The 12,650-nt window shown below is 44.2% G+C and overlaps 1 protein-coding gene across 1 annotated transcript in view; it reads right to left on the bottom strand.

Moving 5' to 3' along the window:
- LOC124719755 (ankyrin repeat domain-containing protein 17-like) overlaps positions 1–3,014 on the bottom strand; it is a 62,148-nt gene extending 59,134 nt beyond the window's left edge. Inside the window, exon 1 of the mRNA XM_047244955.1 lies at positions 2,897–3,014. The gene's annotated coding sequence lies outside the window, so the exon portion shown is untranslated. The remainder of the gene's footprint in view (positions 1–2,896) is intronic.
- Between the last annotated feature and the right edge of the window lie 9,636 nt (positions 3,015–12,650).

Below are 12,650 nucleotides of genomic sequence, written 5' to 3'. Positions count from 1 at the left end.
CACATTCAACAACAGATTTTACTCTCAACGAGATGGACTACCCATGGGATCCCCAATCAGTGGCCTCCTAGCTGACATTTTCCTCAATCAGATAGAAAAACAAATCTTTGACAAAATAGTAATACCAAAACAGTACAAAATAATATTTTGGTACAGATACATAGATGACATAATTTGCTTAATAGATGAACCACTGTCTCGCATAAAAGAACTTCATGATAACAAACTCCATCCACCCACAAATACAATTCACCATAGAAACACAAACAGATGAATAACTTAATTTCTAAGATATCATTATACACAAGAGAAACAACAAACATGAATTCACAATCTACAGAAAACCCACACCCACCAGCACCATTACTCACAACCAATCCAATCACCCCATATCTCACAAAGAAGCCAGCTTCAGATATTTACTTCACAGGCTGAACGAAATACCCACGAACAAGCGTGACTACACACAAGAACTAAACACGATACAGCAAATTGCACAGGTGAATGGATATGACGCAAAGAGAGTAGACAAAATAAACCAGAAAATACAAAAACAAACAGCACATAACCATCAAAAACACACACATACAAAGACAACTCATCACACAACAAATTAGCAGACAGTAAGCAACAAATGGCACATACTAACTTACAACAACAAGGTCACACACAGGGTGGGTAATATACTAAAGAAACAAGGACTCAACGTAGCATACAGAACCAACTACACAATACAGAGCAGACTCTGAAGAAATACCACTAATACTGACAAATACAGCCAGTCCGGCATCTACCAACTTACTTGCAACTGCTGTCAATATGTGTATGTGGGCCAAACATGCAGGACCTTCAGAACCAGATATAATGAACACCTCAGAGCACTGAAAAGCAATAGCACACACTCAACATTTGCAGACCACCTGGTAGCACACAACCACCACCCAACAACTGACCTTCACATCCTAAAAACTGGCAGCAGCCTATACCAAAAATTAGCTACAGAAGAAAACTACCACATCCAAAAATCAAGAGCCCAAGGAAGTAAAGTACTCAATGAATACACATCACTGTGCAACAAAACCCTCTTCGCTACAATAGAACAACTATACAAGTAACACACACACACACACACACACACAAAATCCTCTCTATCTATCTATCTATCTATCTATCTATCTATCTCTCTCTCTCTGTCTGTATCTCTTTCTCTCTGTCTGTATCTCTCTCTCTCTGTCTGTATCTCTCTCTCTCTGTCTGTATCTCTCTCTCTGTATCTCTCTCTCTCTCTCTCTGTATCTCTCTCTCTGTCTGTATCTCTCTCTCTCTGTATCTCTCTCTCTCTTTGTATCTCTCTCTCTCTCTGTATCTCTCTCTCTCTGCCCCAGTACTCATCACACACACGCAAACCACACACACCACTAACGCCAAATGCAATTGAAGCTCGCGCGCCTCACCCAGCAGAACACGCTACGAAACAAACGAACGCCACACAGCCGCAACAACACGTAATGGCAGCGAAAACTCCGCCCATGTTTTGAGTAATCGGAAAAACTGCATTGCCACGCGAACACAGGCACATAAGTAAGCATATTTACTTCGCCAACAATACAGGAAAACGTACCACAACTTATCCTGCCTTGGGCATGGATGTTTGTGATGTCCTTAGGTTAGTTAGGTTTAACTAGTTCTAAGTTCTAGGGGACTAATGCCCTCAGCAGTTGAGTCCCATAGTGCTCAGAGCCATTTGAACCATTTCGTACCACAACTTCAAAACTGTAAGTTACGGAAAGAAAAGGCGATACAGTCTTATTTCCGTTCGTAAATGCATAACAAACAGAAAATAAATTACGTTTTGCTGTTAGCAGGTGACAAGTTGTATATTGTGTAGCAGAACAGCTGCCAAAATAAGTGGACAATAATATCATGTAACGTATGTTACTCATGATTACACCCACTTTTCGCCAATTAAGTTATAAATGCAACTTTTACATAATGCTGTAAACGACACAAATATTAATATGTTAAGAACAAATTTACAGTTAAAAATAGAAATAGAACCCACTGACTAAAGCACAAAAGTGCTGAAACATGTATGGGTGAAACAAAGAAAAAAGGTGCCTTGCATAAGGCGGAGCTTCTCATCCCATTTTCTTAGCAATCACGGAGACAAGAAGAAGAGCTGCACCACGAGATCATTATGTGATACTTTTCTTACTGCGTGTCAGATTATACCTCTTAATCAGTACATTACAACATTTTAGATGTTTAAAGTCGGCCGAAGTAACCGAAATACGGAAAAATAAATTGCAACCTGCAATCGCCCTCGGCTTGCGGGGGGGGGGGGGGGGGGGGGGGGGCTGGAGGTCCAGCGTTCCAGGCAGCCACGGCTGCTGGACAAGAGGCAAAGGCGTAGGGCGCCGTGTCGCACTGAAACTCACTCTGTCCCAAGTGCTGACTTCGATGATTTTCGCATACTTGCGTTCCACGAACACTGGTTGTTTCTTTGCAGTGACATAATCAGGAACGCGTGGTTTCCGTGTCCGACAACTGTGGCACGAGAATTCTGTTGGAATCTACACGGGCACATCGAAACACCGCCCAACTGATTGTGGGGCCGTTTTCCGTTCGTTTCGCGTTATTCTCGCTCAAGTTATCAGCGATTAAACGACTGTGACGAGGCGATAACGAGTAATAAAATAGTAAACACTCGACACGCTAATGTAGCACACTATTCGCCAGTCGTACCGACACTAATTTTTTAAGGTAAGACACGGGAGGAGTTTCTTGACGTTGCTCTGTCGCGAGTCACGCGACAGACGAGAGAAAAGCGTACAGAACAACACCCGCCGCTTCCGAGTAATCCAGCGGAGCCCAGCTGCCCAGCTGCCCGCCTCACCTTCCTCTGGTGTTGTCGCAGAGCGGCACGACTAGACGGACGGAAAGCTGCTGGAAGCCCGGCTGCGCCGTCAGAACTGGGCCGCCGTCCAGCAGCCGAGCGCCGCCTCTCCAGCGACTGTTCCAGAACTGGCGGGGCGGCGGCTCTGACGTCACGAGACCCCCCTTCCCCCTCCACTGCCGCCGCCGGCCGTGGCCTTCGCGCCTCGTCCAGCTTTTTATTTCTTTTTTCCGAGAAGCGAGCACACGCAACGCTTCCTGCCGCAGAACGCCGCATTCCGAATAAACAATTCCGTCCGCCGCTTGACTCTACAACCGCTCAGCCTCGCTCACTCACTGAGATCGTAAGCGCCTACTTTAATACCTCGAGGCCCTACTTTGCAATTTAATGCAAACTCTAACAGTCCACCCCCCTTTTTGGTCAATACAGAAATTACCTACAACGCGCCGTATGTGTAAATCGGATACGATCGTCAAGGCTACAGCAATTCATAGATTCAGAGTGTATCCTTAAACACATTACATGCACTTCCGGCATTACAAGTCCTTTTAACTCTAAATGGTCGCCGCTTGCATTTCCCACAGTTATTTTGATTACAGTCTTGCACAGAATGCAGCACATAGCGTAATTAATTCGTTTGATCCGGCCGTTCATTTTAGCCATTCAATTGACTGTGTACTGCTCTGGTATCCATGCAAGAGCTTAAATTTCTCTGTCTGCTCCCTTGTGGTGAGCCAAGAACGGCGGCGGCAACGGTTATTTTGTGGCAGCAGTGTGTGCAGTAACCGTCATTTTCGCACAGCTTATTTATCAAAGTTTGTAATAAGAGGGCGTTATGTGTGCCGTCATTGGCTCAGGCAATTGCCGTATCCGGTTTTACACTATCGGCGCTTTGGTGCCACATTTACTGCCTTTATATCGACACTTAGGTCCAAAGAAAAAAATCCACCAAACACTCAATATACCTGCGCAATTTCTTACAAAACAACAACGCAAGAATATCGTTATACCAAAACGCCATCTCCACAAGCTGAGTCTTAGTCTAGCGTCAAACACCAAGTTTAATTTCTGCCACTTCAGTCTTAACTGCAGTACGGTCAACAATGTAGGTCACCACACGAAAGTGTTAAAGCCGTAGTAGTTTTGTATACTCCTGTCTGAAAAATTTAGTTCAAGAAAAGCCACGTTTATAAACTTTTGCATCAACTGGAAACAGTGAACTATTCGTCATGTAAAGAGTGGGTATTGCATCTCATACTGTGAGAACGCACCCTACCACACCAATTACTACACTTTTTTCAAGACCTTCCCAGTGACCTCTGCTCGTGTTGAGACAGTATTTGACTGCCGTGTCCTCTACAGAGTCCTGACTACTGGACCGACGTAAGGGGTCGTGGGTTCCCTCCCAGCAGTTGCTTTCCTGCTCAGAAATCCGCGCCCCGCCGTGGTGTGTCAGAACGTGGCGGTATCTGCTGGACCGCGGCCACACAGGACGGGTCTGGGAATTATTTTTGCATTCTTCATTATTATTCACTATCGTTGTTGGTTCGAGTATTTAGCTTTGCTGCCACTCGTTCTCGGCCGACGATAAACTGCTACAAAGATAATAAACCTCAAATGAAGATTTCATTAACAAAAAAATTAAAAATCACCTCCCTCATCTTCATTTCAAGTAAACACAATTTTTCCCTCATTAATCTCGAGTCCAATAGAAAAAACTTAAATTAACATTTTTAAAGACACCTAGGAAACAGATTACAAAGACGATAGTAATTCTCTTTTAGACGCATTAGAGAGTAACCGTCCACAAATACAACTTGCATGTTTTACGTCTATCTAGGTGGAAATGATCGCTTGCATATTTTTTATGTAAATAATAGAAAGAGCAAATAATCTGTACAGCCAACAGGTATAAAGAAATATGCAATACTAATTGTCTTAATACGAAAAGAAAAAGAAACAGCTGTTTGAAACTGATAAATACGGAAACTAAAATCGCACCTCTGACTTGGCAATTAACTTGTTGGCTTGGAGTTGGAAAAATGTACAAGACAAAAGGAAGAAGGCATCAAGGTCGAGGGCATATTTTATTGAACTGTCAGTAGAGCAATATTTGATATCACGATATTTGACTAACTATTCAGCATTTCTAACCGTAAACAAACGAGTGACTGAATCATTCGTGAGTGGTAACGAAAATTAGTTACATTATCTGTACAAGCCAGCGCTATAATGACGGACCAACTGTCCTTAAAAGAGCGTCACATCACCAACTGTGGCATTTCGAAGCTTTTAATCGGAATATTACGCAAGGAAAGGAACCACACTTCAATGATACTGTAAGTGGACTAATGGTCGGTAAGACGTCAATTACAAGTTATTGAATACCAACACTCATAGCTCACCACACGCTAGGTATTTGTGTGTTACAAAACACTGGTACATAAATCCCTCAGCATTATTTTGCAAGAAGAATGAAGCCATTGGTGCAGTGGTTTTTCATACTCGAGTCTGCACAGAATGTACTTCTAGATCTAATTTTGGAATTCAAAGACTTACACGCAACCTCTTAACGCTACCTGGATCTTTGTATATGGACACGTCAGTGAGAAGCGAAATTGCGCAGGTTGCATGTACGTACATCATTAAACTGTGTACCACAAAGGAGTAATATGGGTCCGATAAACGTAAGCATATACTCACAGTGTACGTACGCAATCGTTGATTGCCTACGGGAAGATTCCCGACAGTAACGTACACTGTCTATGTACTGATATTAAAGTAGTGCATTAAGTGTAAGCACAGTGTGGTCAGGAACTACCGAAGTGGTAGTACATTCTGTGAATTAAATATCAGGCACTGCAGTGATTAATTATAGAGACACAGAAGTACTTTGATTGTAAACATTGTCACGGGTATCCTTGAAGGCAGATTGTGTGTTCTGAAATTATCTCGATCATTGAAAGAATTCGTAAATACAATTTTGTCAAGAGATCTGAGTAAAAATCAAAATAATTCTTGGCCCTACATAGTACCAGCAAGCAGATCGAAATCACCAGTTGATTCGCTCAGTGGCGTTACCGGCGTAGGAACAAAGGACGATAGATAGAAGGCGGAATACAGAGATACCATAAATCAGGGGCGGGCAGGAATTCTGCACGTGTGCGGTGCACATGCACGCGTGCAGTTAACAGGTGTTCTGCGTGCACACAGGGGCAAGCTGGCCACCCGCTTCTCACCCCTCCCCACCATACCGTCTCACCGCTTCTTCCCCTGTAATGCGTTTTGTTTCCTGGCCTGTTTTATTAAATGGAGGAATAAGGTTAGTAGGAGTGTTTGAAAGTAATCATGGTTTGAAAGAGTACCTATTACCTACGATACGTTTTGTTTAATTATCACAGGTGGAGTTTACAATACGTTTAATGTCTGGAACAAAATTTTTACATACAGACAAACGCAAACAGTTACGTAAATTTTCATTACTGATGTTTGCTCTTAACCGAGACTTATTAATTTTCATAACAGAAAAAAATCTCTCACAAAAGTATGTCGAGCCCAACATCTATCTTCATGGCTTCACGATGGAGACGAGGAAACTCTTGCTGTGGAAAGTCGCGATAAAGATCTATTACACGTCTTGCCAAAAGGAACTTGTCTCTCAGACGAGAATTACACTGTAGATCTATTAATTCCATTTGCAAACTGAGATGAATATCATCTACAGAAACCAGATTCTCTCGAGAACTATTCAAAACCTTGGGATAAGTGTGATATATCCCCAAATCGCTTGAGAAATTCCTCTTTTATTGCACTAAGAACGGCAACATACTGAAATTTATTATAATGGCGTTCAATATTAAACTTCCGCTCACCAGCGAGAATACTGTCACATATTATACATTTCCAATTTTCACGTTTTTCCACAGAGAACAAATGATTCTCCCATTCCTTTTTAAAAGATAGCAATTCTACAATTCTCCGTTTCCTTGATTCACTCTGCATTTTCCGGTTATTGAAATACAACGTTCACTACATAGTGGTCGCTTCGCTTCAACGTCCGCAGCTTAGCCTGGCACTACACTGCCGCAACCTGCCGGCTGTCGCCACAGCCCCGGTCGACGGCTGCACGCGAGCAGCACACGTGCAGCGCTGTGCGCTCATGAGCCGCGTGCAACGTTTGCCCGCCCCTGCCACAAATGAATGACTCGTTTCCCGAATTGTAAATTTTCCGAAGTATTACGTGTACAAATATGATTGGATGGCATTAAGAATTCAGCGCCTTGCCAAAATGCCGACAAGGCAAGGGGAGACTTTTCGCGTGTTGGGAGATGCGAGGTATCTGACCAAATGTGGCAGCTGCAGCCGTTGAGGGGGGTGAACGAGATTTTTGTACGCAATCCAAAAAAGTCAACAGCAGGCACAAGCCGCCAACTCTAAATACCGCAGCAAAGTGTGTGGAAGACCGTGCGTCAGCGGCAACACTTGGAACCACACCGTCTGCATCTCGCACAACAAGTAAAAGCTGAATGTTATGGCCGGCGCCTTCAGATTTGCGCCACAGTTGGGGATGGGCATTTCGCCCCCATGCTGACACTCGGCAACGAAGCAATTGACACTTATCTGGAAAAGTTTATCTCCGCAATGTGAGAGTGTGGCGTACTGAAAGTCCTCATGGTTGGCTCTGAGCACTATGGGACTAAACATCTTAGGTCATAAGTCCCCTAGAACTTAGAACTACTGAAACCTAACTAACCTAAGGACATCACACACACCCATGCCCGAGGCAGGATTCGAACCTGCGACCGGAAAGTCCTCATGAAATTGCCTCTCTTGAACGACGTCCGCCGAGGGTTAATGTTTCCTGTGCAGCGTCACAGACGAATCTGAATGCGCCGTTTTTATTCTGTAAAAGAACTATGGCGAGTACCTCTTACTTCTATATGTTGCAGTTGTAGTTGTTTCCACAACTGAGTCCGGATTCAGGAATTCCATGTTCCAACGAGACAAGCCACCCCTTATGAGAGCATCGATGTCTGTCGCTACCTAAATGACGAACTTCCGCATCGCTGGACTGGCCGTAGGGGTGGAAGATGATGTGGCTGTGTTCGTTTGGATGGCTCAAATGGCTCTGAGCACTATGAGACTTAACATCTGAGGTCATCAGTCCCCTAGAACTTAGAACTACTTAAACCTAACTAACGTAAGGACATCACACACATCCATACCCGAGGCAGAATTCGAACCTGCGACCGTAGCAGTCGCGCGGTTCCTGACTGAGCGCCTAGAACCGCTAGACCACCGCGGCTGGCTGTGTTCGTTTGGACCTCTGGGTCGCCTGGCGTAACGCCTTGTGACTTTTTCCTTAGGGGGTTCACTGAGGACAGTGTCTACGTGGCGCCACTGCCGAGAACACGGGAACAGCCCAGACAAGGCGCCAGCGTTCGTGTGCTGGCCACTGGCATGATGCTGCTGCGTGAGGTACGCAACTACCTTGGCCACCGCTTGCGTGTGTTTCGAGTCACCACAAGGGCACTTTCAGAGTATTGGTTTAGTGAAAAATGCGATCTTGGTCAGTTTACGGTTAATTTCTCGCATCCATCGTATTTCTACACGCGATAATTCGCTTAATATGGATCTCTGAAAACGAATTAATAGTTTACAGTATTTTCCGAGTTATTTGACAGTGGAAGATCGTAAGATGGCTCCCCCTTTCAGTCTTCGCACTAACGCCGAAATGGCAGGCGTGAAGTGGTTGCGGAATACAGATTCATCTGAAAACGCACACCGGTGGAGAGGCATGTGGACCGCGTGAGGTACCCGCAGTGTTCCACAGGGGCTGTGCGGCAGAACTCGCTCCCGTCGCAGCAGCCGTTCACCGCAGGTCGCTGGCACCAGGCGAATGAGAAAACTCTGGCCACTACCGTTCCCAATGAAGGTCAACGGGCAGATCAGAACAACGAGTCTGCAGTGCCGTCCGTCCGGAGTCCTTTTATGGCCCGTGTCGGCGCTCCATGTCGACATCCTGAAGACTACGTGGCAGCCACAGCGGCAGACACGCGGGCCGCACCCGGCTCTCTTGTGTGCCGACGTACAGGGCAGGCGGGTGTGGGAGTTGTCCCGCTGCCGCAGGGAAAGAGGTTTGCGAGCGGTTACCCTGTTACTGTTTGGTCGCGTTATGTCGTTCGACTCCTCTGCAATGGCTGTTTACAATGGTACACGATAGTTATCAAGCTCCGCTGAAAAACTGTTGTGTCTCCTAATTCCACAGCTGTAAGTATATATTATGCAATCAGAACATTCGCAACACTGTCCACTATAACTAAAACCGCTGCTCAATTATTTTCAGTCGTTGTGGACGTCCTACTGGAGACGTTTCTCTGCTGCCGTACACTGAACATGGGTGAAATTTCTAGTATAAGCTTATCGAGTAGTTCCAACGATGATGTCCACCAAAGATACGCCTAACATACATACATGCATGCGCTTATTTTGGCGTGACCAGTGTGTGTGTACTGTGGCACCAGTAAGGATATTTCGTATCAAAAACTTACATGTATTTCATCATGTAACATATAGCAAAGTCGTCAGATGAAACAATCATATAATTTATGCCAGGTCACATTTCCTACATCTACATGAGTGGTGCCATTGACTCTTAAGAGCCTGGCAGAGGGTTCACCTAATTACATTCAGACTGTTTCTTTTCCGTTCCACTTCCCAGTGACACGCTGGAAAAATGAACACTTAAAATGGGAGAAATGAAGAGTTACCGTCGACAGATTTCTAACACGAAGAATACTCTCACTATGTAGGTGGGGGTTAGCAAAATGTTTTCGCATTCGCAGGGCGAAGTTGGTGACTCATATTTCGTGAAAGCATCTCGCGGCAACTAAAAACGCATTCTTTTTAATGATTGCCACCCCAACTCGCGTATCATACGCGCGACTCCCTCGCTAAGTTTGGGTTAATGCAGTTTTTTCGATATCCTCAGTTAATCAGATCCGGTAAGCATCCCTTATAGCGCAGTAAAACTCCAGGAGAGGGCGGACAAGCGTAGTGTAGGCAGTCTCCTTCGGTCTAGCTGTTTAGACCTATTACTTCCACTAACTGTTCCGCCAATAAAATGCAGTCCTTGGTTCGCCTTCTCCACAACATTCTGCATGTGTTCGGTACTATTAAACTTACTCCTAACTGAAATTCCCAGCTATTTATGTGAATTTACTGTCTTTAGATTCGTGTGATTTACTCTAAGTAATTTAGTCGGTTGTGTGGATGACGTCACTCTTTTCATTATCAGTTCCCACTATCCGCACCAACGGGTCATCGTCCCCCCATTATCTGCACACAATCTAACATCGCTGCACTGATTGTGTTCTGAACTATTTACGCTAATCAGGATCAGCGGAGAGCCTCCAACACACCGGAGAACGACAGACGTGCCTTGTTTAACTCGATCACTTTCCTTGAGTTACTACGAACAGTGACCTCTCTGGCAGTAATCACGGATCCAGTCCCAGAACTGCGAAGACACTCCCTGGGCACGCCGTTTGATTACAAGTCCCTTACGAGGACTGCTGTCAAGAGCCTTCTCGAAATTCACAAACATGGAATCAATTTGAGAGCCTCTGTCGACAACGCTCATTACTTCGTGCGAGTGAAGAAAACTTTTCCGAATCCACGCTCAGTGTATGTGTCAACAAATCCTTTTCGTTGAAGTAATTCATGTTCGAACAGGGTATATGTTCCAAAATACTACTGCAAATCGACTCCAGTGACATGCGTCTGTAATTCATCGCATTACTCCTGTTTCATTTCTTGAGTACTGATGTGAACTGTGAGACTTTACAGCCTTTAGGTACGGATCTTTCATCGCACAAGCGGTTGTATGGGGTCGAAGGGACGTGTCTTGATACTAAAAATTGACTTTGACAAAATAGAATATTCAACAAGTGACGGATTAATAGTCTCAAATATCATTGTACTGTAATGTTACACAACAATTTCCGAAGCAAGCCACCAAACTGGTAACTATCTTACAGCGTCACTGAATACGCCTGTAAATATGAATGTAAAGCTGGGTTTACACTAGCAAGTCGCTTGCAGAAGTTACTGCTGCAAGTTATTGCTAGCCGCTTGCATCCGTGTTTACACAGCAGCGCAAGAATTAAGCAAGATTTTTCCGCAAGTTCTTTGGCAAGAAACTTGCGTCAACAACTTGCTGATACTGTTTACATATGCTTTCAGTATCACTGCGAGTGTCAGTCGAAGTGTAAAATGACAAGAAGGCGGGTGAGATATGCTGCAGCTCTTGTAATTGTAATGAAAAACGTGAAAAAGGAAAAGAGAAGTATAGGGGTTAGAGAGTAGATAATGAGAAGATCGCAAAATCGTGCCTGTAATAACCTTTTGCAAGAACTTAGTATCGAGAGCATGGATACTTTTGAAAACTTTTGCAGAATGTCCTCAAATGATCTGGAGTATTTGTTGATGTTAATAGCGCCCGTCATATCAAAACGAGACAAACTTCGGTACTGCTATTTCAGCAAAGGAACGTTTGCTAGTCACTATGATTTATAGGTACCGGTGAGCTACGAATAAAATAGGCATTTCATTTATTTATCTGAAACATACAACCAAAAAAAGTTTGAATTTAGAAATCTTTTCTTCGTAGGAGACTCATACTATCCTTAAAGTCTCGGTTATGCACCAAATCAGCGTGCAGAGAGTCCTGTGTGCAGCAGTCTGTGAATTTTGGAGTCAAATTCCGTCCACCAACTTCACAGAAACACCGGTACTATTAACTTCTGCTGCCATTTTAAGTCAATAATGTGTCGAAGCCATCTATCCACACCCCCCCCCCCACCCCCCCCCCCTCCTTTCCCTTCCGCATTTCCAATACAAAATCGGTGAGCCCTTGTCTCAGACTGTGTCCTGTCAACTGATGCCTTCATCTAGCCACGTTGTGCCACAAATTTCTTTCCTCGCCGTTTCTATCCAGTACCTCATTAGTTACGACATCTACTCACCAAATCTTGAGCATTCGTCTGTAGCACTGCAATCCAAAGCCTATTCACTTCTTGTTTAAATTGTTTATCATCCATGTTTCACTTCCATACATCGCTACACTACAAATACCTTCAAGGAAACACATGCTCATACTTTGAAAGGGTACAGTACCGCCCGACATTGAAAATAGGTACACCATTGTTCGTTATTCTTGTCAGTACAACATATATTTTCTAATAACAACTCAATTTCAATTAATACAGCGAAGCCGGATACCAGTGTGGGAAAGAATGACAATTTGTTTATTTAATTGATCACATGTGCACTCCCACAAAATAAATCCCTACATCCAGTTTGGTGAGATCTGTGAAATGAATGAATGTATGGTCGTCTGCTAACTGCAGATAGTGAATGTGAATATATGATCATCTTTGAGACGATCCTTTGGCCACCTTTGGTGGAACCAAAGAGATGAACTATACCGGAGCTTTGAGCGCCTGAAATGTGGCTAACCAATAGGGTAGCAAGGTGCTCCCCCACTTCGGCAGAGGTGCGAGAGGACCTGAAGAACGGCCATGTTTAAGCACTCTAGCGCTAGATCTTGTGTTGTTAAGACCTGTCTTAGGTGTGCTCCGTAAAGATAAAAGAGTGGAGACATGGTATGCATGTGAAATACTTAAGAGTAGTTTGGAATAATAATTTCTCTATTTCAGGAACTTTTGTGGGGAGAACTAAATGTCAGGCAGGT

The sequence above is a fragment of the Schistocerca piceifrons genome, chromosome 11 (genome assembly GCF_021461385.2).
Source record: "Schistocerca piceifrons isolate TAMUIC-IGC-003096 chromosome 11, iqSchPice1.1, whole genome shotgun sequence".
NCBI lineage: Eukaryota > Metazoa > Arthropoda > Insecta > Orthoptera > Acrididae > Schistocerca > Schistocerca piceifrons.
This window is presented reverse-complemented; position numbering and strand designations above follow the sequence as displayed.